General features: G+C 42.7%; 2 pseudogenes across 1 annotated transcript; both read right to left on the bottom strand.

Moving 5' to 3' along the window:
- Nucleotides 1-8,786: 8,786 nt before the first annotated feature.
- Nucleotides 8,787-8,939, bottom strand: LOC146448727 (5.8S ribosomal RNA; annotated as a pseudogene).
- Nucleotides 8,940-10,473: 1,534 nt separating this feature from the next.
- Nucleotides 10,474-25,832, bottom strand: LOC146448726 (uncharacterized; annotated as a pseudogene). The gene is made up of 12 exons (XR_014860913.1): nucleotides 25,796-25,832; nucleotides 24,962-25,046; nucleotides 23,984-24,043; nucleotides 23,630-23,697; nucleotides 22,689-22,922; nucleotides 21,808-21,904; nucleotides 18,318-18,414; nucleotides 17,617-17,739; nucleotides 17,223-17,380; nucleotides 16,312-16,548; nucleotides 15,803-15,916; nucleotides 10,474-15,608 (listed from the first exon to the last, which is right to left on the bottom strand). The product of XR_014860913.1 is annotated as an uncharacterized LOC146448726 (transcript).
- Nucleotides 25,833-27,572: the final 1,740 nt, after the last annotated feature.

Here is a 27,572-nt window from a genome sequence, read left to right as displayed (position 1 = left end):
TCCTTCCTTAGATTCCTTTAAAAAAGAAATGAATTCGGCCGGACGGGTCCTCTCCCTAACCCTAACCCTAACCCTAACCTAACCTAACCCTAACCCTAAACCCTAACCCTAACCCTAACCCTAACCCTAACCCTAACCTCGGGGTGGACTCCTGCTGCGATGGTCTCCTTTGCCCACATCAGCGCAAGCCCATTATTCCACCCGAATGGCCCGAATTGGTTTCGAGCCGGGAATTCGTACGAAGATGGGTAGGCTGTGCAATTTCTTCACGGGGGGTGGACTGCTGCTGCGACGCTCTCCTTGCTCACATCACCACAAGTCCATTATCCCACCCGAATGGCCCGAATTGGCTTGGAGCCGGAAATTCGCCCGAAGATGGGTGGGCTGTGCAATACCTTTACGGGGGATGGACTCCTGCTGCAATGCTCTCCTTTGCCCACATCAGCGCAAGCCCATTATTCCACCCGAATGGCCCGAATTGGTTTCGAGCCGGGAATTCGTACGAAGATGGGTAGGCTGTGCAATTTCTTCACGGGGGGTGGACTGCTGCTGCGACGCTCTCCTTGCTCACATCACCACAAGTCCATTATCCCACCCGAATGGCCCGAATTGGCTTGGAGCCGGAAATTCGCCCGAAGATGGGTGGGCTGTGCAATTCCTTTACGGGGGGTGGACTCCTGCTGCGATGGTCTCCTTTGCCCACATCAGCGCAAGCCCATTATTCCACCCGAATGGCCCGAATTGGTTTCGAGCCGGGAATTCGTACGAAGATGGGTAGGCTGTGCAATTTCTTCACGGGGGGTGGACTGCTGCTGCGACGCTCTCCTTGCTCACATCACCACAAGTCCATTATCCCACCCGAATGGCCCGAATTGGCTTGGAGCCGGAAATTCGCCCGAAGATGGGTGGGCTGTGCAATACCTTTACGGGGGATGGACTCCTGCTGCGATGCTCTCCTTTGCCCACATCAGCGCAAGCCCATTATTCCACCCGAATGGCCCGAATTGGTTTCGAGCCGGGAATTCGTACGAAGATGGGTAGGCTGTGCAATTTCTTCACGGGGGGTGGACTGCTGCTGCGACGCTCTCCTTGCTCACATCACCACAAGTCCATTATCCCACCCGAATGGCCCGAATTGGCTTGGAGCCGGAAATTCGCCCGAAGATGGGTGGGCTGTGCAATTCCTTTACGGGGGGTGGACTCCTGCTGCGATGCTCTCCTTTGCCCACATCAGCGCAAGCCCATTATTCCACCCGAATGGCCCGAATTGGTTTCGAGCCGGGAATTCGTACGAAGATGGGTAGGCTGTGCAATTTCTTCACGGGGGGTGGACTGCTGCTGCGACGCTCTCCTTGCTCACATCACCACAAGTCCATTATCCCACCCGAATGGCCCGAATTGGCTTGGAGCCGGAAATTCGCCCGAAGATGGGTGGGCTGTGCAATTCCTTTACGGGGGGTGGACTCCTGCTGCGATGGTCTCCTTTGCCCACATCAGCGCAAGCCCATTATTCCACCCGAATGGCCCGAATTGGTTTCGAGCCGGGAATTCGTACGAAGATGGGTAGGCTGTGCAATTTCTTCACGGGGGGTGGACTGCTGCTGCGACGCTCTCCTTGCTCACATCACCACAAGTCCATTATCCCACCCGAATGGCCCGAATTGGCTTGGAGCCGGAAATTCGCCCGAAGATGGGTGGGCTGTGCAATTCCTTTACGGGGGGTGGACTCCTGCTGCGATGCTCTCCTTTGCCCACATCAGCGCAAGCCCATTATTCCACCCGAATGGCCCGAATTGGTTTCGAGCCGGGAATTCGTACGAAGATGGGTAGGCTGTGCAATTTCTTCACGGGGGGTGGACTGCTGCTGCGACGCTCTCCTTGCTCACATCACCACAAGTCCATTATCCCACCCGAATGGCCCGAATTGGCTTGGAGCCGGAAATTCGCCCGAAGATGGGTGGGCTGTGCAATACCTTTACGGGGGATGGACTCCTGCTGCGATGCTCTCCTTTGCCCACATCAGCGCAAGCCCATTATTCCACCCGAATGGCCCGAATTGGTTTCGAGCCGGGAATTCGTACGAAGATGGGTAGGCTGTGCAATTTCTTCACGGGGGGTGGACTGCTGCTGCGACGCTCTCCTTGCTCACATCACCACAAGTCCATTATCCCACCCGAATGGCCCGAATTGGCTTGGAGCCGGAAATTCGCCCGAAGATGGGTGGGCTGTGCAATTCCTTTACGGGGGGTGGACTCCTGCTGCGATGCTCTCCTTTGCCCACATCAGCGCAAGCCCATTATTCCACCCGAATGGCCCGAATTGGTTTCGAGCCGGGAATTCGTACGAAGATGGGTAGGCTGTGCAATTTCTTCACGGGGGGTGGACTGCTGCTGCGACGCTCTCCTTGCTCACATCACCACAAGTCCATTATCCCACCCGAATGGCCCGAATTGGCTTGGAGCCGGAAATTCGCCCGAAGATGGGTGGGCTGTGCAATTCCTTTACGGGGGGTGGACTCCTGCTGCGATGGTCTCCTTTGCCCACATCAGCGCAAGCCCATTATTCCACCCGAATGGCCCGAATTGGTTTCGAGCCGGGAATTCGTACGAAGATGGGTAGGCTGTGCAATTTCTTCACGGGGGGTGGACTGCTGCTGCGACGCTCTCCTTGCTCACATCACCACAAGTCCATTATCCCACCCGAATGGCCCGAATTGGCTTGGAGCCGGAAATTCGCCCGAAGATGGGTGGGCTGTGCAATACCTTTACGGGGGATGGACTCCTGCTGCGATGCTCTCCTTTGCCCACATCAGCGCAAGCCCATTATTCCACCCGAATGGCCCGAATTGGTTTCGAGCCGGGAATTCGTACGAAGATGGGTAGGCTGTGCAATTTCTTCACGGGGGGTGGACTGCTGCTGCGACGCTCTCCTTGCTCACATCACCACAAGTCCATTATCCCACCCGAATGGCCCGAATTGGCTTGGAGCCGGAAATTCGCCCGAAGATGGGTGGGCTGTGCAATTCCTTTACAGGGGGTGGACTCCTGCTGCGATGCTCTCCTTTGCCCACATCAGCGCAAGCCCATTATTCCACCCGAATGGCCCGAATTGGTTTCGAGCCGGGAATTCGTACGAAGATGGGTAGGCTGTGCAATTTCTTCACGGGGGGTGGACTGCTGCTGCGACGCTCTCCTTGCTCACATCACCACAAGTCCATTATCCCACCCGAATGGCCCGAATTGGCTTGGAGCCGGAAATTCGCCCGAAGATGGGTGGGCTGTGCAATTCCTTTACGGGGGGTGGACTCCTGCTGCGATGCTCTCCTTTGCCCACATCAGCGCAAGCCCATTATTCCACCCGAATGGCCCGAATTGGTTTCGAGCCGGGAATTCGTACGAAGATGGGTAGGCTGTGCAATTTCTTCACGGGGGGTGGACTGCTGCTGCGACGCTCTCCTTGCTCACATCACCACAAGTCCATTATCCCACCCGAATGGCCCGAATTGGCTTGGAGCCGGAAATTCGCCCGAAGATGGGTGGGCTGTGCAATTCCTTTACGGGGGGTGGACTCCTGCTGCGATGCTCTCCTTTGCCCACATCAGCGCAAGCCCATTATTCCACCCGAATGGCCCGAATTGGTTTCGAGCCGGGAATTCGTACGAAGATGGGTAGGCTGTGCAATTTCTTCACGGGGGGTGGACTGCTGCTGCGACGCTCTCCTTGCTCACATCACCACAAGTCCATTATCCCACCCGAATGGCCCGAATTGGCTTGGAGCCGGAAATTCGCCCGAAGATGGGTGGGCTGTGCAATACCTTTACGGGGGATGGACTCCTGCTGCGATGCTCTCCTTTGCCCACATCAGCGCAAGCCCATTATTCCACCCGAATGGCCCGAATTGGTTTCGAGCCGGGAATTCGTACGAAGATGGGTAGGCTGTGCAATTTCTTCACGGGGGGTGGACTGCTGCTGCGACGCTCTCCTTGCTCACATCACCACAAGTCCATTATCCCACCCGAATGGCCCGAATTGGCTTGGAGCCGGAAATTCGCCCGAAGATGGGTGGGCTGTGCAATTCCTTTACGGGGGGTGGACTCCTGCTGCGATGGTCTCCTTTGCCCACATCAGCGCAAGCCCATTATTCCACCCGAATGGCCCGAATTGGTTTCGAGCCGGGAATTCGTACGAAGATGGGTAGGCTGTGCAATTTCTTCACGGGGGGTGGACTGCTGCTGCGACGCTCTCCTTGCTCACATCACCACAAGTCCATTATCCCACCCGAATGGCCCGAATTGGCTTGGAGCCGGAAATTCGCCCGAAGATGGGTGGGCTGTGCAATACCTTTACGGGGGATGGACTCCTGCTGCGATGCTCTCCTTTGCCCACATCAGCGCAAGCCCATTATTCCACCCGAATGGCCCGAATTGGTTTCGAGCCGGGAATTCGTACGAAGATGGGTAGGCTGTGCAATTTCTTCACGGGGGGTGGACTGCTGCTGCGACGCTCTCCTTGCTCACATCACCACAAGTCCATTATCCCACCCGAATGGCCCGAATTGGCTTGGAGCCGGAAATTCGCCCGAAGATGGGTGGGCTGTGCAATACCTTTACGGGGGATGGACTCCTGCTGCAATGCTCTCCTTTGCCCACATCAGCGCAAGCCCATTATTCCACCCGAATGGCCCGAATTGGTTTCGAGCCGGGAATTCGTACGAAGATGGGTAGGCTGTGCAATTTCTTCACGGGGGGTGGACTGCTGCTGCGACGCTCTCCTTGCTCACATCACCACAAGTCCATTATCCCACCCGAATGGCCCGAATTGGCTTGGAGCCGGAAATTCGCCCGAAGATGGGTGGGCTGTGCAATTCCTTTACGGGGGGTGGACTCCTGCTGCGATGGTCTCCTTTGCCCACATCAGCGCAAGCCCATTATTCCACCCGAATGGCCCGAATTGGTTTCGAGCCGGGAATTCGTACGAAGATGGGTAGGCTGTGCAATTTCTTCACGGGGGGTGGACTGCTGCTGCGACGCTCTCCTTGCTCACATCACCACAAGTCCATTATCCCACCCGAATGGCCCGAATTGGCTTGGAGCCGGAAATTCGCCCGAAGATGGGTGGGCTGTGCAATACCTTTACGGGGGATGGACTCCTGCTGCGATGCTCTCCTTTGCCCACATCAGCGCAAGCCCATTATTCCACCCGAATGGCCCGAATTGGTTTCGAGCCGGGAATTCGTACGAAGATGGGTAGGCTGTGCAATTTCTTCACGGGGGGTGGACTGCTGCTGCGACGCTCTCCTTGCTCACATCACCACAAGTCCATTATCCCACCCGAATGGCCCGAATTGGCTTGGAGCCGGAAATTCGCCCGAAGATGGGTGGGCTGTGCAATTCCTTTACGGGGGGTGGACTCCTGCTGCGATGCTCTCCTTTGCCCACATCAGCGCAAGCCCATTATTCCACCCGAATGGCCCGAATTGGTTTCGAGCCGGGAATTCGTACGAAGATGGGTAGGCTGTGCAATTTCTTCACGGGGGGTGGACTGCTGCTGCGACGCTCTCCTTGCTCACATCACCACAAGTCCATTATCCCACCCGAATGGCCCGAATTGGCTTGGAGCCGGAAATTCGCCCGAAGATGGGTGGGCTGTGCAATTCCTTTACGGGGGGTGGACTCCTGCTGCGATGGTCTCCTTTGCCCACATCAGCGCAAGCCCATTATTCCACCCGAATGGCCCGAATTGGTTTCGAGCCGGGAATTCGTACGAAGATGGGTAGGCTGTGCAATTTCTTCACGGGGGGTGGACTGCTGCTGCGACGCTCTCCTTGCTCACATCACCACAAGTCCATTATCCCACCCGAATGGCCCGAATTGGCTTGGAGCCGGAAATTCGCCCGAAGATGGGTGGGCTGTGCAATTCCTTTACGGGGGGTGGACTCCTGCTGCGATGCTCTCCTTTGCCCACATCAGCGCAAGCCCATTATTCCACCCGAATGGCCCGAATTGGTTTCGAGCCGGGAATTCGTACGAAGATGGGTAGGCTGTGCAATTTCTTCACGGGGGGTGGACTGCTGCTGCGACGCTCTCCTTGCTCACATCACCACAAGTCCATTATCCCACCCGAATGGCCCGAATTGGCTTGGAGCCGGAAATTCGCCCGAAGATGGGTGGGCTGTGCAATACCTTTACGGGGGATGGACTCCTGCTGCGATGCTCTCCTTTGCCCACATCAGCGCAAGCCCATTATTCCACCCGAATGGCCCGAATTGGTTTCGAGCCGGGAATTCGTACGAAGATGGGTAGGCTGTGCAATTTCTTCACGGGGGGTGGACTGCTGCTGCGACGCTCTCCTTGCTCACATCACCACAAGTCCATTATCCCACCCGAATGGCCCGAATTGGCTTGGAGCCGGAAATTCGCCCGAAGATGGGTGGGCTGTGCAATTCCTTTACGGGGGGTGGACTCCTGCTGCGATGCTCTCCTTTGCCCACATCAGCGCAAGCCCATTATTCCACCCGAATGGCCCGAATTGGTTTCGAGCCGGGAATTCGTACGAAGATGGGTAGGCTGTGCAATTTCTTCACGGGGGGTGGACTGCTGCTGCGACGCTCTCCTTGCTCACATCACCACAAGTCCATTATCCCACCCGAATGGCCCGAATTGGCTTGGAGCCGGAAATTCGCCCGAAGATGGGTGGGCTGTGCAATTCCTTTACGGGGGGTGGACTCCTGCTGCGATGGTCTCCTTTGCCCACATCAGCGCAAGCCCATTATTCCACCCGAATGGCCCGAATTGGTTTCGAGCCGGGAATTCGTACGAAGATGGGTAGGCTGTGCAATTTCTTCACGGGGGGTGGACTGCTGCTGCGACGCTCTCCTTGCTCACATCACCACAAGTCCATTATCCCACCCGAATGGCCCGAATTGGCTTGGAGCCGGAAATTCGCCCGAAGATGGGTGGGCTGTGCAATACCTTTACGGGGGATGGACTCCTGCTGCGATGCTCTCCTTTGCCCACATCAGCGCAAGCCCATTATTCCACCCGAATGGCCCGAATTGGTTTCGAGCCGGGAATTCGTACGAAGATGGGTAGGCTGTGCAATTTCTTCACGGGGGGTGGACTGCTGCTGCGACGCTCTCCTTGCTCACATCACCACAAGTCCATTATCCCACCCGAATGGCCCGAATTGGCTTGGAGCCGGAAATTCGCCCGAAGATGGGTGGGCTGTGCAATTCCTTTACGGGGGGTGGACTCCTGCTGCGATGCTCTCCTTTGCCCACATCAGCGCAAGCCCATTATTCCACCCGAATGGCCCGAATTGGTTTCGAGCCGGGAATTCGTACGAAGATGGGTAGGCTGTGCAATTTCTTCACGGGGGGTGGACTGCTGCTGCGACGCTCTCCTTGCTCACATCACCACAAGTCCATTATCCCACCCGAATGGCCCGAATTGGCTTGGAGCCGGAAATTCGCCCGAAGATGGGTGGGCTGTGCAATTCCTTTACGGGGGGTGGACTCCTGCTGCGATGCTCTCCTTTGCCCACATCAGCGCAAGCCCATTATTCCACCCGAATGGCCCGAATTGGTTTCGAGCCGGGAATTCGTACGAAGATGGGTAGGCTGTGCAATTTCTTCACGGGGGGTGGACTGCTGCTGCGACGCTCTCCTTGCTCACATCACCACAAGTCCATTATCCCACCCGAATGGCCCGAATTGGCTTGGAGCCGGAAATTCGCCCGAAGATGGGTGGGCTGTGCAATTCCTTTACGGGGGGTGGACTCCTGCTGCGATGGTCTCCTTTGCCCACATCAGCGCAAGCCCATTATTCCACCCGAATGGCCCGAATTGGTTTCGAGCCGGGAATTCGTACGAAGATGGGTAGGCTGTGCAATTTCTTCACGGGGGGTGGACTGCTGCTGCGACGCTCTCCTTGCTCACATCACCACAAGTCCATTATCCCACCCGAATGGCCCGAATTGGCTTGGAGCCGGAAATTCGCCCGAAGATGGGTGGGCTGTGCAATACCTTTACGGGGGATGGACTCCTGCTGCGATGCTCTCCTTTGCCCACATCAGCGCAAGCCCATTATTCCACCCGAATGGCCCGAATTGGTTTCGAGCCGGGAATTCGTACGAAGATGGGTAGGCTGTGCAATTTCTTCACGGGGGGTGGACTGCTGCTGCGACGCTCTCCTTGCTCACATCACCACAAGTCCATTATCCCACCCGAATGGCCCGAATTGGCTTGGAGCCGGAAATTCGCCCGAAGATGGGTGGGCTGTGCAATTCCTTTACGGGGGGTGGACTCCTGCTGCGATGGTCTCCTTTGCCCACATCAGCGCAAGCCCATTATTCCACCCGAATGGCCCGAATTGGTTTCGAGCCGGGAATTCGTACGAAGATGGGTAGGCTGTGCAATTTCTTCACGGGGGGTGGACTGCTGCTGCGACGCTCTCCTTGCTCACATCACCACAAGTCCATTATCCCACCCGAATGGCCCGAATTGGCTTGGAGCCGGAAATTCGCCCGAAGATGGGTGGGCTGTGCAATACCTTTACGGGGGATGGACTCCTGCTGCGATGCTCTCCTTTGCCCACATCAGCGCAAGCCCATTATTCCACCCGAATGGCCCGAATTGGTTTCGAGCCGGGAATTCGTACGAAGATGGGTAGGCTGTGCAATTTCTTCACGGGGGGTGGACTGCTGCTGCGACGCTCTCCTTGCTCACATCACCACAAGTCCATTATCCCACCCGAATGGCCCGAATTGGCTTGGAGCCGGAAATTCGCCCGAAGATGGGGGAATTTCTCCTCGGAGAACCTAAGAGCGTATTTTGCCCTCAAAGGTTGGATGATACTCTGAACTCTCCAATTAACAGTACTTATTGCAGCTGGCTGCCTTCTTTTCTTGATGCGTGAGTCAGGAGATGCACCGTTAAAAGTTTTCTTTCATTTTGTTTTAACACTACTATTGGGTCTCAGTTTGACTGAACAACGTTGCAGTCTTCAATATTTACGCGTGAAACACAAGCCTAATTTCATTGAAATCGAGGTGGAGCGAAAGGAAAATCACTTATTCCTAGGCGAGATGTAGTTCATTTGATGGGACTAGGGTACATGGTGGGTCGACTGTGGTATAGAATGAATGTTCCCATTGCATTGTGGGTAATGGCGGACTTTCTTGACGCGGAACACACAGTCCCGAGGTTAGAGAAAAATATTAGAAGTCTAAAAGCAACTCTTCATTTCCCTTTTTCGATAACGACATAGGTTGGCAAATGAGCCACAACTCACGGAAATACCGGCTAAACTAAAGATCACCGTGGACAGGAATATTGAAGAGTTGCTGATAAACTTTCCGTCTGGATCGATCCACCAGCCATCGCCAAAACAATAGCGCCCAAAAGCGCTTTCAACGATGGAAGGATGGAAGACACGTCTCATTTCTTTGAAAGGTGCCAGTGACTTGCGGGTATCGGGACTTAATGATTTCCGTCAACCACCAGACGGCTCAAATATCGAGAATAACTACGCCACATGAATGTAACATCAAGATTGCGAACGCTCATTAACATAAGCTTTTCTTCCCGCCAAAGGATGTCACTATGCTGTGCGAAATGACTATTTCCCAGCTTCTCTCGTCTTTTTATCCTTGCACAACGAGAACGAAATTTATGGATTCATTCATTGTTTCTTTACATTTCCAAACGAGTAAGTTACCATTAACATCTAGCTTGTAGGTCTGTACTATAACAGTAAAGACATTAAAACAAAGCATATAATTTTTAAAGTACCAATTGAATTTGTCATTCAATTCCATCGCTATTTCTCAATGCAATGCAATGCAATCCAGGGATGTCAAGGGAACACTGTCTGCCATTTCCTAGAAATTAAACACTGCAGAAAAATTTACACTTACCTTAACCTTTTATGCCCTAGCAGTGATCAGCATAAAATGTCTCTTTGCAATGTAAATGCTTATTCAACTCTTGAGGTGATGAGAATTTAGCATATGATCACCCAAGCTGTATTCTCTTGAGATTTTAATAGTAATGGGACAGAAACGTTCTACTTTCTAGAGAGTGAAACTGGTTCTTCAAATTTATAGCTCAGAAATTTCATCTTTGAGACAAAGGATGATATATGAAACCAATAATGAAGCAAACTAAATGCCCAAAATGACTACTCATGGATTGAGTTTGATGTCAAGGCAGCCATGTTGGTGTAACAGGAACAACAATTTTTTTCTCCTGAGAGTTCACTTCAATTTTTGTGTAACCAAATGTTTTTTTAAGGGGACACCAACATGGCAGCAATAAAAAACAAACAAACAAACAAACACCTATTCATTAAATAATTAAAGCAGAAATGGGAAATATTATCAATTGAGTGCCATGCATCATATTTTTTGCAATATGGAACTTACCCCATTGGTGTCCCATTAGCCGTGGATAAGCATACACTATCACATCACTACATTGCTTGAAGCGAGAATTTAATTCCATTTTGTCAACAATAAAACTTTATTAAGTCAATTTTAAAAATATTAATGGCACAAACAAAATAACAATGGTTGGGAATTAGCTAACACTAGCTTTTTGTAAATGCACAACAACCTTGAGTCTAAATTATAACCCTCGTTTTTTCAACCTACTTCTCAGTGTTTGGATATCGGATGAAACATTCTTCCTCGTGTTTGATATATTACGTCTACACTTTTCCATTTTACGGGCCATGTTGACAAGAATCATCAAATTACAGTTGAAATTACTCAAGCCTATTCCATATTATTCTTATTACAGAAAATACCCAATAAAATAAGAGCAATAGAACAAATTACACGTCCAGAAACTTAGACAGGAAGTTCCAGTATAAAACGGGCCTGACCTGCCCATTCTTACCTTCAGCCTTTCACCAAGGTAAACAACTAACAAACATGCATTTTTTTTGAAAAACTAGTATTGACAACCTTGGCTTAGTTTTCGGTATAACCCTGTTAAGCCAATTAAATTACAAATCTTCATATTGCTGTTGTGATAGTAAGAAATTTGCAGAGGAGAATTGAGTCAGCAAAGCTACCACAACTGGATGGCATCAACATCTCCAGTTCACAGCCACATAGGTGTGAAAGGAAAGAGGGGCTTGCCCTTTTATAAAGGAACTATTTCTTTAAATTTTAAAACAACCTGTCCTATTTAAACTACGATTGACTAGGTTTGCCATTATGTTTACAAAGAGTATGGCTGTTATGATTATCTCTACTATAATCATTTATCAATCTGCATTCACTTTCATTGGGGTGCCTGCTTAACAATCATAATGGAAAATACAAAGTTCATATAGATCTATATTGGAAATGAACCCACTGCGTAGACTGCAGTTTTGCCAGATTGACAGTTCTGTGTGGAAAACTAGTAGTCAGTTCTCTCTGGTGACTTCCATTCCACCTGTTTAATTAGAATGACAACACTATAGCCTGTAAAGGCTGTAAAATGTTTACTCTGCAGACATTTGCATGTCTGCATGACATGTTTACTGCTAATTTATTGCACAGTTGGAATTGAAATCATCAGAAAGAAAGCCGTTTTGTTTGTTATATTTTAAACCAGGTAAAGCCAGGAACCTGAGCTCATAAGCTCAAGTTTTTCCAGTTCTGGCTTACCTGTTATCTAGTTAAGCATGCAAATATATCATAAATTTTGTGTATGTATAAGTAAGTCTGACAATGAAAGAACATTTTCTTCCTCTACAAAACAATGTTTTCACTTCTTTAAGGGGAATAAAAGTCTTTGTAAAGAGGTAATGGGCAGAATGTAGTGTGCAAGCTTCTTAAATAGTTGATACAAATGCACATTAGTTACAAATTACAGTAGAAGTTATTGCATCCCTATTGACAAAGAAGCTGTTGAGAATGAATGTCTCATTAACCTTGGGAACATTATCATGCTAACAAAGATCTAGTTACACGAGAGAAGTATTCTGCTCGCTTGTTTTATAAGTAGTGATCCTTACATCCATCATGACTGATACTTGATGAACCACTACAGTATGGTTTGTCCTCATATGAAACATTGAAATACGTTATATAGAAAACATCCAATCATACCACTTTTCTAAAGAGTTCGGGTTGCATTTCCCACTTGAGTTTGACATGCCTTTAATAATAATAATAATAATAATAATAATAATAATAATAATAATAATAATAATAATAACAATAACAATAATAACAATAACAATAACAATAACAATAACAATAATAATAATAACAATAACAACAATAACAATAATAATAATAATAATAATAATAATAATAATAATAATAATAATAACCTCTAATTACCATTGGTAAGCATTTATTGCTCAGGGTGCTAGTGAGGCCAAGAATTATAACTGGCAAGCAAATAATTCAAATAGAACATAACAATTTAAATTCCCAACTGGCAGAATGCAGAGCAAGTGGCCAGACAGTCACTTGAATCACCCACCACCAGATTTCAAGTGCAGCACCGTAAGTACAGAGGCAGCATGCCTGAGTGGTTTCACTACACTTAAACATATTTAAAGATGACACTAACATAAATAATGTTAACATAGGGGCTTGTGCTTGTTGATGCTGTCAGAAACTATTAAATTTTATTGTCTATTAAATTATATTGTATTGTATCTCTATTCAGGGTTCCATTGTCATTTCAACATTCTCTACAATAAATAAATCCAACAAACCTTGTCAAGAACATCTGTTTTTGCCATTAAATTATTGAAAATCATAGGAATCAAATATACATTCAGATAAATTGAAAAAGACAGTACTTTTCAGTGCTTTCAAATAAGAACTGAACATAAATTATTTACTCTTAGAGAAAATGAATTACTCCTGCAAATGACGGCTTCTAAGGAATCAATAAAATGACATTTGTGTCACATGGACAGGTCTACAGTCAACCTACTGACTACAAGAGTAATGTAAAGACCTTCAAACAACATTTGGCACTGCATCCTAATGAAGCAAACATCAGATGTACGAAAATTTAAAATGAAGCCAACTACTCCTCGCAGAACGGAAAAATATTTATAAGTACAACACTTTGATTATCTGGGAATACTGTTTGTTGTGACATGATATTTCTACAGCCTCCACAGGTCATCATTACAATCAAATAAATTGTGAGTCATTGCTGGATGGTATTAGGTCATGGATTAAATAACAAAGTCAAAATGTTACCTAAGAAGTGATGTTACTGGCTGTGAAAGGTGTAAAACTGTATTTTTGCATTTGGGCCTGTTAGTCAATCGTTTGTCTATTGTTAGCAAAATAAGGTTTTGTATATTTTCTCTGCCTTGTCCTAAATTCATTGATTTATTCCAGTCTAACCGATGAAGTAGCATGACAGTCACTGGATTTTAAATTGTTAACTGCTTCCTGTCCGTCTGTAAGTTTGCCTCTGTCTTAAGGTGTCTCCAGAGGTGTCTCGCGTCCAAGCGATGTAGTGCATCCAGTTTTTGGCTTACTTTGCTGACTTTTTTTCACCAATTTTGTGCAAATCAATCCATTAGTGCAGATCACATTTGGTCTATAAAGGCGACTGTTCTTGCGGTGTTAATTACATCGGGAAAACCAGGAGAAATGTGGAGGTGCGAATCAATGAACATTCAAACTCCTCCAATGACTCTGAGCCTGTCCGTCACGTAAGGGAGAATCCGACCCATTCTTTTAGTTGGCTAATGTACGGCCTAAACTTTTCCCAAGTGCAGGATCATTGAAGGCTTAATGATCCAACAATGGAGCCCCAGTCTGAACAAACAAGTCCATTCTTACGTAGCAAAACTGTTCCCATCGGGAATCACATAAAACATATAAAATATGCATGTAGCGGACGGTCTTTTTACCCTGAAGATGACTTGATTAGTCGAAATCGTTTGGGTTTTAATATCTTCTTAACTTTTTAGCCTTGTAAATAGTATGGTAACTCTCAAGCGAATATTGTGGATAAAAAAATTATTAAAAAGATCCTAAAAAACTGATTCACAAGCTCATGCCATCATTGTGTGTCTCCATCGCGAGGAACAGAAGTTTTAGTATTTAGATTGAGGATTTTATGGATAGTAATTAGTTTTAGAATTTAATTACTAGGATCTCTATGATTAGGAGTTGGGATTTTAATTGTAACGACTTTGGACGTTGCATTGATTGGCTACGGCTGGCCGCCCAATCATTGTTTAGGATATCTGGGCATCCAGAAGTTTTAACTGCAATTATAATAATAATAATAATAATAATAATAATAATAATAATAATAATAATAATAATAATAATAATAATATGACTTTTTATTACAAATAGAATAGCTTTTTGTAAGTTTATGACTTGTTTTTTCCTTTACTTGTAAATAGCTTGGAATATGTTAATAAAGATTATTATTGTTAATTAATTTTATAAAAAAATTAATATTATTATTATTATTATTATTATTATTATTATTATTATTATTGTTATTATTGTATAGTTCACGCCATTAGTTTTTAGCACGACAGGTGGAATGGCGGTGGAATGCAAGCGATACCATAGTAGGCTGGCAGAGTTAGTTGCTACAAAGAAGGGCGAAAGCTATGCGACTACTATGTCATGGATCAGGGCAAGGGTGTCCTTTGCGTTGCTGAGGTCAGAATTTATAAGGGCGAAGAGGTTCGCGAGCTACAAGGAGGATCCATCTAGAATTGACGGACATTGACTTTGACATCGAGAAAGGACATGCAAACATTCGTAACAAACATTGGGAACATAATTCTATTTCTTAGTCTTTCTAATTTTTCTTGGTAGCCTTCCATTTGATGTCGGTTTTTATTCCCCTTTTTTTTAATTTTTAACTTTGTATATATTATTGATTTTTTTAATAAGATTAGCATAGTAACTTTATAAGAAAAAAATCGGCTTGAAAGTTGTCTCTTTTTTCATCGAAATAAATTGTAAATAGTTTTTAATAGTTCTTTTTTCTACTTTTAACTTGTGAATAGCAATTTGCTTGAAATATGTTAATAAAGATTTTTATATTTACTATTATTATTATTATTATTATTATTATTATTGTTATTATTATTATTATTATTACTATTATATATACTGTATTTATGACAGCAAACTGTAGAATCACTCAGGTTTTAATAGAATCAAACTGTATCTAGTAGATTTTATTCTTGTAAATAATAAAGTTATCATTCCATTAATGTTTTTAATTATTATTATTATTATTATTATTATTATTATTATCATTATTATTATTTTTATTATCATTATTATTATTATTATTATTATTATTATTATTATTATTATTATAACACATGCATACGCCACTTGTTGCAGTGGCACAAAGTACTGAATTGTTCCAAACTTGTTGTCAAAGTAGACCACACTGCAGTGTTGTTTTGTGTACTCCCTACTGCAAAATACCATGTTAGCCACCACTGCCCTTTGAAACGTTTCAACTGGTGCACAGATGTCCAGTGAAACTCCTGACTCCTTGAAAGCTTCTTTCAACTTTGCAGTTGGGATAATTGTTGTTAGCTAGTGCCTCCAATTCCACAGATTGTAATGGAAAAAGTCACTATGAATGCTCTTTAAAAAAGAAAAGAAAACATAACTACAGACTTTATAACATTTAAATTACATAATCTTCATAATCTGCTTATAGTACTGTGAAATCTGACAGTCTTTAGTTGAATTGGATCTCGCCTTCAAACAACCAGACCTGTGAGTTGTTACTTCACTAAATGGTATTGTTTATGACAATAAATAATAATAACACTCACCTTTGTTTTCATAGTTACAGCGCAGACACCAAAAAAGGAGTTAGAAATGTGCTCATTGCAGGTTTTGCCTTCCCTTGCCAAAGTCCCCAAACAACTAAGTTCTTTTTTGAGAACCTGACAAAAAGTGCACAAGGAATTTAAAAAAATGTAAGCATTTATCCTGAAAATAAATCTAATTTGGCATGAAAGAAAAAAAAATACCAACATCTGAATCAGTACAAAATAACTAAAGACCCAATAGGCCATTTGCGAGTTGCTTTGAACCTCATTATGAAAACGAGGTCTAGTTCTAAGTTTTTATTGTGAAAATTTGTTGTGATTCACATGCAAACAAAACTAATTTTCATATGAAAGGCTTTGCACTTAGCCCCATTTTAATGACAAGTTCAAGGCAGCTCAGAAATGGCCTACTGAATTCTGCTGACATGACAAATAATTTGTCAATTATTGATATTAAGTAAGAAAAACAATCTAAGATATATTACTATTTTCAAAATCAAATTAATTACCTCTGACTTTTAGGCAGTTCATTAATTGCCAGATAAATTGGCCATACTCCAACACCAGAATTTTTGGGTATTGGAATCCCATCAGTGTTGATATCAAACTGAAATTGTTGGGGTTGTGTAGGAATCATCCAGGTTTGCAGTGTTCCCTGTAATATGATCTATCAATAATGTCACATATTTTGGAAGGGTGTTGTTGCCTTGTAAACTTGTTCACCACGTGACTCCACATTTCCTGGTCTGTGACAAATCAAAAATAATTATACATACATGCACAGTAAGAACTGAGTGCCAAAAAAATATGCGACTAATACTTTTAGTTTGCTTGTCAGGACTTTCATGAGCCAAGTTGTTGATGCAAATATGACATAAAATTTTTCTCATCATGATCACCAAATGAAGGCTCCATTAAGAAACTATGTAGCGGCTCTTTTATACAGATTTACATTTCCATACAGGTTTAATGCCATATTTGCACCAGAAAATAGTAACTTGAATTGTGATCCATAAATGCATGATTAAGTGTTGGTTTGTTCAATTTACTTGTTTTCCTATATTTTATCAGATACCAGAGTTTGCTTATGTTAATGAACTCCAGAATAATTATTGTGAGCTCTTAGCAGCTTTTTCTACATAAAGAACACAATGCAGAAGTAATGGACAGAATATGGGTGGCAGGGAAGAACACTAATCTAGGGATAAGGGAAACCAGGTGTGGAGCTCTCCTGGCAGAAGACAAGTTCAGGTGGTACTGGGGGTAGCCACCTTGGACAGAGCAGAGGTCCTGATCAGTCTCCAGTAGGGTGAGTCCCATATCCCCTAGTCACAGGGAACATCAATCCAAGACATGTTTCTGAAGCTTCAAAAAGGAACCACATGTCAAATTATTAGTTTTGTTTTTTAATAAAGAGTACCTGTTTTTCAATCATCCCTGTCCCATGGATGAACTCTGTCAAGCTTCCTTTCATCACTTCAAAACCAAAACAAGACCACAGTGGTCCCAAGCATTTCATAAACTTTGCAAGCTTAAGGTGCATAAAGTTGTGATGGTTGATTCTGCAGCTGCCTTCACCTAGAATAAAAATATAAAAATTATTTTACATTTTTCGTTGTGAAGTCATAATTACTTTATGTAACTGGGATTTTGCCTGAATTAACAGTATTTTGAAATACATACGTGTATCTTAAAAATCGTAATTTCCTTCCCTGAGTAGCAAAAAGGGGTCATGTTGGCAACAAGGTCTTTGTTTGGAAACACTGTTTAAAGCTCATGAGGTATAACCATTAGAAATAATTATCGTAGCTTACCATACAAAGGTTCATACTGGCCAAAAAAAAAGGTCAAGCACTGCTCCACTTTCACCAAATCACTTTCTGAAATTGAGTCCCCAAGAAGAATGTGTATGCCTTCCACCAGTACGGCAAAGTGCTCTAAATATATATCTGGCAGGAATTACCATCAAGGTAGGGCAAGGCATAAAACAAAAGCCAGCTTAACAATTCAGATGCTGAATCCAAAATGCGAGAAAGTAATTTATTTAATTAGAACCTATTTACATCACAAATTGTCTGATCAAATTAGTCATGACAGTGTACTAGTACTTACAACTGTAAACTGGCATAAAAATTAAATGAACTGTACGGTTTTTATTAATTGACATGACTGAGATGTTGTTTGAGACCAAAAAAATGGTGGACCAGACTGTCATTTGAGCCAGCCTACCAGTTAGACAGGACAGCGCACAGTATACTATCATTCAATTCAAGATAGCCTTTTACATATCTTGTCCCTTGTAGTCATTATTAAACCTTGATTAGCCAGGACTTCATCTTTGTCACAGAGTTGGTTGCTGACTTAACTTAACATACATGTGTAGGCCATATAATTAAATAGTAGGGCTGTCAAATTATAGTACCAAGGTGGTTTCTAAATGGGGTTGGTTCTTTCAAAATGAAAGTATATAACATTTGAGATAATAATGTTTCCCAAAAAGTAGGGTTATAATTACCTTCCACGTAACCTCAATTTGACTTCAGGCTTCGAGGCGAAAGCCTGATGAAATCAGGTTTTCGCATTTTTGGCAGTCTTGAATCTACTTTAGAGATCTAATCAAAAAGGGGGACAAACCATTAATAAGCTAGTGAACTGTAATGCAGTTTGGAATATAATTTTCAAATAATCATCAATCCAACACATGTTGCCATAATTCTGAGAAAAAAAGTGAGATCTACTTTTTCTTACTCCATAAGACTGTATCTCAAATTTCCAGCACTGAATGTAAAAGCAAATTTAAATGTTGATTTTTTCCAGTTTTCTTTAAATTATTTTTTGGCATAGTTTAAAGGTTGACTCAAAATCCTGAGTATCATGCTTTTTCAAAGGCAATGCATTAATTCATTTCATGTTTTTAATTTTGATGGTCCTTGTTTGTTTTGAAGTTATATGTTGCATTTTACCCTCTCCTTGACGAGTCTTATATTTGGTCAACAAAAGTTATCCAAAGCTGTCTGTTTTAATCATTTCTTGTTATTAACTACTTAGACAATCAGTTTCTACTTAAAACAAACTACATGGCCAGTAAAAAAGTTATGTAAAGTACATTGCACACACCTTTCTGCAATGACCTGCATTTTCCATGATACTCTGATGAGTTGCTTCTTTCCCATTTGGATGGTATGGATAATGTCTAGCCCGCCCTTTTCCAGATCATACATGCTGGCCTCTTGCCTCACAAATGCTGCATCCGCATTCATCATTCTGCTGATGCATTAAATTATTGATGTTTCTAGCTTTAGCCTGTAAATCCATACTGCTAACCCATACAGCTCCTTTGGAATGCACAACCATTCCTGATGGCATACTCACAGCAAGTCCTTTCAAAATAGAAAAGATTTAGATGATAAAGGGCAAAAACTTACACAAATAAAGAGGGTTTTTTTCTTTTTGGGAATAATATTATTTGTAACTAATAAAATAATAACACAGTCACCTTTTTCTTCTTCTTAGTGACTGCACAGACACTAAAAAAGGAGTTATAAATGTGATCATTGCAGGTTTTGCCTTCCCTTGCCCCCAAACAACTAAGTTCTTTTTTGAGAACCTAACAAAAAGTGCACAAAGAATTTAAAAACTGTAAGCATTTGTCCTGAAAATAAATCCTTGCCATAAAAGAAAAAAATACCAACATCTCAATCAGTACTCAATAATTAAAGACTCAATAGGCCATTTGCGAGTTGCTTTGAACCTCATTATGAAAGCCAAGCTAAGTGTAAAGTTTTTATTGTGAAAATTTGTTGTCATTCACATGCAAACAAAACTAATTTTCATATGAAAGGCTTTGCACTTATAGCCCCATTGTAACAACAAGTTCAAGGCAGCTCGGAAATGGCCTACTGAATTCTGCTGACATGACAAATAATTTGTCAATTATTTATATTGAGTAAGAAAAACAACCTAAGATTTGTTTTATTAATATTTTTAAAATAAAATTAAATACCTCTGACTTTTAGGCAGTTCATTAATTGCCAGATAAATTGGCCATACTCCAACACCAGAACTTTGAGTACTGGAATCCCATCAGTGTTGAATATCAAACTGAAATTGTTGGGGTTATGTAGAAATCATCCAGGTTTACAGTGTTCTCTGAAAGATGATCCATCAACAATGTCACATATTTTGGAAGGGTGTTGCCTTGTCAACTTGTTCACCACGTGATTCCACACCTCCTCCTCTGTGACAAATCAAAATAATTATACATACATGCTTCAGGAGTGCCAAAAAATATGCAATTAATAAGTTTAGTTTGCTTGTTTAATCAGGACTCTTATGAGCCAACTTGTGAATGCAAATATGACATAAAAGTTTTCTCATCATGATCACCAAATGAAGGCTACATTTAGAAACTATCTAGAGGCTCTTTTCTACAGATTTGCATTTCCATGCATACAGGTTTAATGCCATGTTTGCACAATTTTCTGCTCTGGAAAAAAGTAATTGAATTGTGACTCATTAATGCATGATTAAGTATTGGTTTGTACTTTACTTGTTTTCCTATATCTTGTCAGATACCAGAATTTGCTTAATTGTTAATGAACTCCAGAATAACTATTGTGAGCTCTTAGCAGCTATTTCCACATAAAGAACATAATGCAGAAGTAATGGACAAAATATGGGTGACAGGGAAGTGCACTAATCTAGGGATAAGGGAAACCAGGTGTGGAGCTCTCCTGGCAGGAGAGAGGATCAGGTGGTACCTGGGGTAGCCACCTTGGACAGATCAGAGGTCCTGATCAGTCTCCAGTAGGGTGAGTCCCGAATCAGGAGGGGGGCAATTCTGAGTGGAGTACAGATCAGGGAGGACCGGGGATCAACACCCTGGAATGGATATTTTTCCAGACCTGGCTCCAAGGGTTAAGCCTTACTGTGGAGTAAAGTGCAGCCAAGGGTTGCACTTCCCTGTCGGTATTTGTTACAAGGCAATAATGGAAACCTACATTATACAAACAGTAAAGACATGCCTGTAGTTAGATACTAATTGTAATAAACCAATACAAACACCTCTCAATCCACAAAAGACAGTGACACTAAGAGATACTTACAGGTAGTGTGGATTAAAGGGCAAGACAAAGGTTCCAATCACAAGGGAGGGTGGGAGAGAAACCTTATTGTTATGAATGAACCGAAGCCTTATTGTGACCTTATACAGGAAAACATACTTTAAAGCTTATCTGAATGTAAAACACTGAATGTAAAATCAAATTTAAATTTTGATTTTTTTTCCAGTTTTCTTTAAATTATTTTTAGGCATTGTTTAAAGGTTGATACAAAACCCTGAGTGTCATGGTTTTTCAAAAGCAATGCATTGATTCATTTGAATTGATGGTCCTTGTTTGTTTTGAAGTTATGTGCATGTTGCATTTTACCCTCTCCTTAATGAGTCTAACTTATATTTGGTCAACAAAAATTATGCAAAGCAGTCTGTTTTTATCATTTCTTGTTATTAACTACTCAAACAATCAGTTTCTACTTAAAACTAACTACATGGCCATTGAAAAATCCTGATCTTTGTTCTTTGAATCAAGCCAAAGTGACAGCAAATCCTTTGTCACTCCGAGTAACACTCCATGCATATAATCTGGAGGAAATGCCAGGTCAAAAAGGTCATCTAGGATGATGAAGGGTGAGAAGCCCAGTATTCCTTTAACATGCTGTATGCTTGATAAGATTCATAGTGAAAATAGAGAACAACATTGGGTCAAATGCATTATGGACTGAACATGTTTTCTACTTCTCAAGGAAATTAAATTCACTGAATCTACCACACAGCAACAGCAGAAAATATTAGATATCCCTCTCCTTCTTTCTTTTGTTTGTTTGTTTTTGCACTTATTGTGAGCTTTGTACTTTTCCAACATCACCAAATTTTTCCTTATACATGTTTGACTTTTCTGTCTAATTTATTCAAAAAAAATAAATCATATAAAGTACATTGCACATACCTTTCTGTAATGACCTGCATTTTCCATAATACTCTGACGAGTTCTTTCTTTCTCACTTGGATTGTATGGATAATGTCTGGCCCACCCTTTTCCAGATCATACATGCTGGCCTCTTGCCTCACAAGTGCTGCATCCACATTCATCATTGTGATGATGCATAATTATTGATGTTTATAGCTTTAGCCTGTAAATCCATACTGCTAACCCATACAGCTCCTTTGGAATGCACAACCATTCCTGATGGTAAACTCACAACAAGTCCTTTCAAAATAGAAAAGATTTAGATGATAAAGGGCAAAAACTTACACAAATAAAGAGGGTTTTTTTGTTTTGTTTTTGGGAAAAATATTATTTTAACTATTAAAATAATAACACACCTTTTTTTTCATAGTGACTGTACAGACACTAAAAAAGGAGTTAGAAATGTGATCATTGCAGGTTTTGCCTTCCCTTGCCCCCAAACAACTAAGTTCTTTTTTGAGAACCTGACAAAAAGGTCGCAAAGAATTTAAAAACTGTAAGCATTTGTCCTGAAAATAAATCCTTGCCATAAAAGAAAAAAATACCAACATCTCAATCAGTACTTAATAATTAAAGACTCAATAGGCCATTTGCGAGTTGCTTTGAACCTCATTATGAAAGCCAGGCTAAGTGTAAAGTTTTTATTGTGAAAATTTGTTGTCATTCACATGCAAACAAAACTAATTTTCATATGAAAGGCTTTGCACTTATAGCCCCATTGTAACAGCAAGTTCAAGGCAGCTCGGAAATGGCTTACTGAATTCTGCTGACACGAGAAATAATTTGTCAATTATTTATATTGAGTAAGAAAAACAACCTAAGATTTGTTTTATTAATATTTTTAAAATAGAATTAAATACCTCTGACTTTTAGGCAGTTCATTAATTGCCAGATAAATTGGCCATACTCCAACACCAGAACTTTGGGTACTGGAATCCCATCAGTGTTGAATATCAAACTGAAATTGTTGAGGTTATGTAGAAATCATCCAAGTTTACAGTGTTCCCTGTAAGATGATCCATCAACAATGTCACATATTTTGGAAGGGTGTTGCCTTGTCCACTTGTTCACCACATGATTCCACACTTCCTCCTCTGTGACAAATCAAAATAATTATACATACATGCACAGTAACTGACTTCAGGAGTGCCAAAAAAATATGCAATTAATACGTTTAGTTTGCTTGTTTAATCAGGACTCTTATGAGCCAACTTGTGAATGCAAATATGACATAAAAGTTTTCTCATCATGATCACCAAATGAAGGCTACATTTAGAAACTATCTAGAGGCTCTTTTCTACAGATTTGCATTTCCATGCATACAGGTTTAATGCCATGTTTGCACAATTCTCTGCTCCGGAAAAAAGTAACTTGAATTGTGACCCATTAATGCATGATTAAGTATTGATTTGTACTTTACTTGTTTTCCTATATCTTGTCAGATACCAGAATTTGCTTAATTGTTAATGAACTCCAGAATAACTATTGTGAGCTCTTAGCAGCTATTTTCACACAAAGAACATAATGCAGAAGTAATGGACAAAATATGGGTGACAGGGAAGTACACTAATCTAAGGATAAGAGAAACCAGGTGTAGAGCTCTCCTGGCAGGAGACAAGATCAGGTGGTACCTGGGGTAGCCACCTTGGACAGATCAGAGGTCCTGATCAGTCTCCAGTAGGGTGAGTCCCGAATCAGGAGGGGGGCAATCCTGAGTGGAGTACAGATCAGGGTGGACCGAGGATCAACACCACTGGAATGGATATTTTTTCCAGACCTGGCTCCAAGGGCTAAGCCTTACTGTGGGGTAAAGTGCAGCCAAGGGTTGCACTTCCCTGTCGGTATTTGTTACAAGGCAAGAATGGAAACCTGCATTATAGATGTACAAACAGTAAAGACATACCTGTACCTAGATGCTTATTGTAATAAGCCAATACAAACACCTCTCAATCCACAAAAGACAATGACACTAAGAGATACTTACAGGTAGTGTGGATAAGTGTCATTTATATTGGACAACTAAATTATTGGAATATTTCAACCTGACAGAATTTAGAACTGTGGGTGATGTTAGTTGGCTGCAAATACAAAATTTACTTAACAGTGATACTTTTAAAAAATAATGGTTTTGAGTTGGTCTTCAATAGGGACTGACATGAAGAAACACTTTCTCCTTTTCAACTTTTGGTCCTCCCTGGAGCCCTGATACCTCAACCTTGATAAGAAAACAGACATTCTGTTTGGTTGGCAATACACCACATGGTCATCATCAGAGACCCAGGGCCAGTCAGTCAGGGGCAGGCGAAATGGTGCAATGAAAGGTGTAGAGAACACCCGTTCTTGAAAACTTTTGTCGTGCCATTTCACCCGCAACCCGACTGACTGGCCCTGGGTCTCCAAGCTAAGGATGCCACATGATAAAATATAAACTGCAAGTGCTAACTTAATAGTTAGCACTTGCAGCTATTTTTTATCAAAATTAATTAATTTAACAAAGGATGGTGACATCAGTTCACGCAATTGCTATTTTGCTATAGGTTCCATTAAACCTTGCACAACACTTTTCAGAGGAGCACAATGTTGATTACGGTGAGTGATTAGGAGGTGGGGGTATATTGTCATAAAATTCAACTTATTAGTACAATCAGAACCAATCTCGTACCCAGAGTCTTCAGGCTTTTTGGTCAGCGGGGCAACGCCGGGAAGATTCTGGGGACATCGAATTTTATTACCGCAGGATTTCTGCGGTGAAACAATGGAAACCGTTACGGAACAGCCAATCAAAAAAATTGAATTTTTTTGATGTCCCCAGAGTCTTCCCGGCATTGCCCCGCTGACCAAAAAGCCTGAAGACTCTGGGTACGAGATTGAATCAGAACATGCCTCAATTGTTTTGACCAGCATTGTAGTTTACGGCAGAAGGGCAATAGCCCATAGTGGAATCTTGGTCTCAAACTAGCAAAAAATGTAGATAATTATCATAAGCAACAGTAAAAATATAAAATAGCAGTCATAAAGACCTGGTATAAACAAAGTTTGTATAATGGTATATTCAATCACTGGGATCACACTGTTTACAAACGATAATCTCCCTAAATCAAAATGAATAGCCATGACTATAAATTGTGAATACCTTGTCTTTCCTCCGTTTTCCTCTTTGATGCAATTCTGACACACCACTTCAGATTCCCGAAATAACGGAAAACAGCTCTCACAGACTTAGTCATGGTTCGTAAACGATCTTGTCCTCTATGGCAACAAATAAGGCTTTCACCCTCAATACAGAAAGCTCGCAAAAATAAGGCTGAGGACAGTGCAGTGAAATCAAACGGAGGAGATCTTGAAAAGCTTGATAAGTTAAGCAGTGTTTAAGAGCATAGCATATAAAAATTATCCATTGTCAAATGTTCAGTCTTAAAGCTTAGCAATCGGAGCAGTGTATACGTATGGTGAACGAGATGGAGGAAGCTGATACAACGGAGGTGAAACGGCTCCAAGCGGCTAGTTGCGACTGTCTCTGCAATATCCATCCAAATCAGAGTCATTGAAAGAGTCTGAATCATAATCAACGTCGCTCTCGCTTACTGTATTGTTTTGATCGAGTCAGCTGTATCAGTATTCTTGTCACGTACGCAAAAGTCTGACGTGTTGCATTCGTTCTGATCTGCTTCGATCGTTCCACATCTTGTTGCATGAAGGTTATGAAAGCGTCTGATGTCTCATAATTCACAGTATTCACTAGTTTCTTGCTGTTCTGCGATCAGTTCCCTTCCTTTTCCTTGATAAGGGCCACGTTTGACGTTCCTTTCGCTAACTCCAGATTCGCTACGATATGCACTCTACGATACTTGGTATTTTTCCCATCGAGGGTTAGGCTATCTCGACAATTACTTCTTTTGTCTTTCCTTGATGAATACGCTCCTCTTTTTCGAGTGGAAGCTGTGTTTATGGAGGACAAATTTTCTACCACAGAGAGCGATTTTCGCCTTCACATGGTCGGCCATGTTGATTTTTTTGCTCAAAATGCCTCATGGGATTAAAGTATGTTGTTTCCAGTCTCTCCCAGTTGTTCACCTAGTGTTTTGTCTTACGTGTGAAGCAGCAGCAAATCACGATCGGGGAAGCAGATTCTTTGTTTACGCGTCGATTTATCGAACACTGCCTTCTTCGCAACTATCTTCGTGTCCCACGTGGCGATTTATCTATCTATTCTGTTGTCATAATTTTTCTCTCGTTCACTATATCTTCTGCTAAGCCATCGAAGGGATCAAAACTAGGGGTCAGTATTTGACTTTTTCTTCGTCGGAGTAAAGTAAAAACATTGAAAAGGGAACAAGCATGCAACAAAACCTACTTTCGGATTGTTTTTGTGCCTCCCGTCGGAACAATTTCATGAAACTACCCCTGAAGGGGGTAGGGCAGGTCTGCCGAAAAAGAGAACTTTTCGTTAGGTCGCCAATTTCGAACAAAAATGAGTCCCAACCAAGTTTTTTGGGACGCTCTTTCAAACGGCAAATTTCGTGATTGACCTACCAAAATCGTCACTTTGCTTCCCCGTCCATACAGGGGTGAGTATTTGACTATGCCTTCGTCAGAGTCAAGTAGATCCATTGAAAATGGAATCAGCATGCAAGAAAACCTACTTTGGGATAGGTTTTGTGCAACCGGTAGTCCCGCCAAAAACGTGAATTTCTGGTATGGTCGCCACTTTCTTACAAAAATGTGTCCCAGCCAAGAATTTTGGGATGCTCTTTCGAAAGGCAACATTCGTGATTGAAAGGGCGACCCACCAAAATCTTCACTTCATTTGCCCGTCTATATAACCCCCGAACGTAACAATTTATAAGCCCCAAACGTAAGAAATACAACCCCCGAACGTAAGGATTTATAACCCCCAAACGTAAGGATTTAGAACCCCCGAAAGTAAGGATTTATAACTCCCAAACGTAAGAAATACAACCTCGAACGTAAGGATTTATAACCCACAAACGTAAGGATTTAAAAACCCCGAAGGTAAGGATTTATAACCCCCAAACGTAACAAAATACAACCCCCGAACGTAAGAAATACATCCCAAGAACGTAAAGATTTACAATAACCGAACGTAAGAAATACTACCATCGAACGTAACGTTTTATAACCCCAGAAACTTAAGGATTTATAACCCCCAAACGTAAGGATTTACAACCATCGAATGTAAAAAATACAACCCCCGAGCGTAAGGATTTATAACCCCAGAACGTAAGAAATACAACTCCCGAACGTAAGGATTTATCACCCACAAACTACCCAACCTTAAGGATTTATAATCCACGAACGTAAGAAATACAACTTCCGAACGAAAGGATTTATTACCCCAAACGTAAGAAACATAACCCCCCAAAGTAAGGATTTATAACCCCCAAACGTAAAAAATACAACGCCCGAAAGAAAGGATTTATAGCCCCCAAACGCAAGAAATACAACGTCCGAACGTAATGTTTTATAACCCCAAAAAGTAAGAAATACAACCCCCCCCCCCCCCCCAACGTAAGGATTTATAACTCCCAAACGTAAGAAGTTGCAACCCCGAACATAAGAACTACAACCCCCAACGTGAGGAATTCTAACCCCTGAATGTAAGAAATACAACCCCCAAACGTAAGGGTACACAACCCCCGAACGTAAGGATTGATAACCCCCAAACGTAAGAATTTACAACTCCCAAAGGTAATTAATTATAACCCCCGAACGTAAGGATTTAT

The sequence above is a fragment of the Pavona decussata genome, unplaced genomic scaffold (assembly GCF_977016875.1).
Source record: "Pavona decussata unplaced genomic scaffold, jaPavDecu1.1 SCAFFOLD_765, whole genome shotgun sequence".
NCBI lineage: Eukaryota > Metazoa > Cnidaria > Anthozoa > Scleractinia > Agariciidae > Pavona > Pavona decussata.
The sequence above is the reverse complement of the archived record's forward strand: the minus strand, read 5'-3'. Positions and strand labels throughout refer to the sequence as shown.